The following is a 3,832-nucleotide window of genomic DNA, read 5'->3' on the forward strand; positions in this document are numbered from 1 at the left end:
CTGCACCCTGTCGGGGACGTCTCACCTGTGCCCAAGTCCGCCCCCTGCTTACTCAAGTCTCTTCACATTCAGGTACCTGACGTTGAACATGCACGCACCGTTCCATTTTCTTTCTTTAAAAGGGCGATATGAACGAAGGACTTTGTTGTATGGAAGTTTTTTAATATCTCCAATTATGACTAACCGCGTGTTTTGTCACCACAGACCGTCCGTGTCCAGTTTATCCGGAAACGTCCCGGATGTGTATGCACCAAGTTCAGTCTCAACCCCAGACAATGTTATCTTACTTCCGGTGACGTATGTCCCGGTGTGAGGATCGCCGGGGGTCATCCCGTCATCTCAGCTGCTCGTGCGCCAGCCCCACCCCCTCTATGGACGACCGACCGCCCAAATATGAGGACCTTCTGTGAATGACAATGACACATAGGCCTCACTAAAGGTGAAGTTACATACACTATAGGATTTTCGTGTGGTGAAATAGTCAGACAGACGATGGCAGAACCGACCGTCGACAAGGATCTTCCACTAACTTCCGCATAAAAAGAACAGCTGACTCGAAGTTTCATACGAGACATTCACGACTGCTCCAAGTATGCCCTGAGTTGGCTATCGCAAACTATATCGTATGACGAATGTGATTAAGAGAAGCTGGCTGGACTATTTTCCGGGTTGATCTGGTATCTCAGGAAAGTGTCAAGACTGAGAGTGAGATAGGGCCGACGGAACTGACGATGTCTGTCTGAAAGTCACAGTGTGACGTATCCTTCACATCACAGTACTTTATAATACCAAACCTGCTCTAGAATCGTACTGTAAGGTAAATGGCACGCTGGCCGTCCATTGAACGTTTACTGAGATTATTGACATATAGAAGCCAAATTAAAATACGTCCTCACAAGTAGGCTGCAGCCACAACATACATACAGCAGTCTGCAGCTGTGTCACATTTGTTGGCAAGTGTATCATGATATGTTTAATTAGTTTCATGTAAATAATGTTGCTGTTGCTTGCCAGACGCTATGGGTGAGATATCCTTTATTAAAGATGTGCATTATTTGTATCAAGTGCATATCACGTTATTGTCAGATTGTGGTTACTAATACATGTACTGTGCATGCAAACAGAACTGTACGACTGAAGGTTTTCTTGTCTATGTGGTCCCGGTGGAATATTTACTGTTCACAAAATGAAATGACGTGTATAAAGCCGAATCAAGGCATGTAAATGTGTAAAAAAAAGTGTTCACATATATACTTAATGCTATAACCTTTCTAAACAAGGTATGAAGTATATCTCAGAAAGGAACATGGATAATGAAAGTGTTGGTATTGCAATCTTGCACATTGCACGTATACATGTACTTTTTTCTATGCAAATATGAAGATTATATTTTCTTCCTTCCAATCGTCTCCATGTTGTAGAAGTTCCTCCTCTTTGTGAGCCTTTCATGATTTCCCAGCTTACGAAAGTTACTAGTAAATGGTCGACTTTAAACGATACGGCCAGGAGCGGTACTGCAGATTAGGCTAGAATACGTTATATGGTCCCGACTTGTAAAAATGTGAAAATATACAAGATATCAATCAGGCATGAGGTCGGTGAACACCTTCTCCAACAAATACTAACGTTACTGTTTTCACATACTAGTACATTTAGAAAGGCCTTCAACTCATTTTGGAACACGGGTCGACATAAATATGATCGATTACAATGTGGCTGATTTCCTTAGAATATTCCAAGTATCAAATTTTCCGCAGTAGCGTTACTTACAATTTTGTGAAAGAATATATTATACGCTTTTTGTTAGAACGTGTTTCGTACACGTCGACGAGTAGGGTCGGCCTAGCCGCCTGCAACCGGATTTTGCGACCTCAGCAGTTCCAGCCGGAAGGATGAGAAGCAATCTTGTGACCAGCAAACGTCTTTCAGTAAAAACCACCATGGAAACTCTAACCACCATTCCTGAAGAAACCGCAGCGCCGAAACATCAGGCCCTTCTAATGTCTCGCCCTTCGCCGGTCAGAAAACAAGCGAGACCCAAACCGAGAAAGACCAGCAACATCCGAAAAGACGTCGACGAAGAGAAAGCCGAAAGGACGAAGGTGCCCGATGGAGGCCGAGGGTGGGCCGTGGTGTTCGCTGCTTTCGTGATTGAAAGCTGCGGATTTGGCGGGTTTTCCCGAGCTGCAGGTGTGTTCTACGCGGCCCTGATTCAGGAATTCAGTGCCACTGAGATGGAAGTGTCGTGGGCGATCTCCATACTATCGGCCCTTGCCTACGGGGGAGGTAAGCTGTCTTCAACATATTATTAGTACATGTATCATCAGATATAATACACATGTTCATATACGATGTGCTTCCAACAGCTTGCTATACAACCGTCCGATTTCATTAATACTTCTCTCTGGCGAATGGAGATTTTCTCCGAAAACAAAAAAACAATCAGCAAGTTGTACATGTCCTTTTGTCGTTGACACAAAAGAACCAATAAACAATTCGAGTACAGGGGAAAGGCCACTAATCGTTAGTATTTGTTGGAACGCGTACTAGTATCCAATGTTATCAAGGCATAAGCGTAAGTTAGGGATATCCAGCAGAACAGATTAATGGTTTGACCCTTCTGCTATCAAGGAAACAGGGCCGGACGAGTCCATCCGTCTGGAAATGGGGAGAAGTGACAGATAAGCGCGGTGATAAGGCCGGCTCTTTAGCGAGGGAAGCCTGATAAGCAGGTTATGATATGGCCTTATCCTGTGTTTACACGAACTTCACTGGATCAACACGTGCTCTGTTTGCACTCACGTGACTATGACGTATGTACTAGTGTTGACCGCCATGTTGGAGGGTTAAAGGTACGCTCTGCAACCGTTTTGGCGAGAAAAAAAACTGGAACTAGAGTTCCACGATCTCATACCTTCGCCAAATGATGTTAGCTTTTATGAATGAGAACTTATATACAATGTATTAATCCCCCTGATTATGCAAATAGGATCCGCAATTGCATGAATTATATCTGTTGATCATGATCTCCACCAACAGTCTTATTTTAACAAAGAATGCCATTATAGCATTTCCTCATATATTATGCAAATGAGGTCCTTATTTGAATAAGTTATGTTAAATTATGTTTACCTTCACTAAACTTCAAACACCCCAAGTATAAAATTCCAGGCAGTTACCACTATGCAATTATAACATTTTCTCATTAATTATGCAAATTAAGTCTTCATTTGCATAATCGATATCTGCCTGTGTTTCTCTCGTTGTTAATAACATATGTCGCAAGCTTGAACTTCCTATCATGGAATGCAGTTGATTAATAGAATTTCCTCATTAATTATGCAAATTACATCCATATTTGCATAATTGTAATATCATTATGTCAAGCATTACTCAAGCTACCTACATACCAAAAATCATGATGATCCATCAATCGGTTCTTGAGTTATCCTCCTTTAAACATTTGTCCTTTAAACCCCCCTGCAGTTCTAGAGCAAGCAACTAGGGGGCCCAAACTCACGTCACTTCTTCCCCAGCACAAGAGCTACCTGCCATCCAAATTTCGTCACCCTAGCATGTCTGGATCATGAGATATCAAAACCGGAAGTTCAGCTGCAGTACCATGACAAGCCGCCAGGGGGCCCAAAATCTAATCAGTTCGAGCTCTCATCAAGGCCTACCCATCTACCAAATATCAAGATAATCCATCTAAGCTTTCTCGAGTTATGCTGTTGACAGACACACACACACACACACGGCCAGGAAAACATAACCTTCTCCAATTCTTGGCGAAGGTAAATATTCAAATATATTCACAGGTCTGTTCTCCTCC

This window comes from Branchiostoma belcheri, unplaced genomic scaffold, assembly GCF_001625305.1.
Source record: "Branchiostoma belcheri isolate BF01 breed outbred unplaced genomic scaffold, Haploidv18h27 scaffold173, whole genome shotgun sequence".
In the NCBI taxonomy this organism is placed as follows: domain Eukaryota; kingdom Metazoa; phylum Chordata; class Leptocardii; order Amphioxiformes; family Branchiostomatidae; genus Branchiostoma; species Branchiostoma belcheri.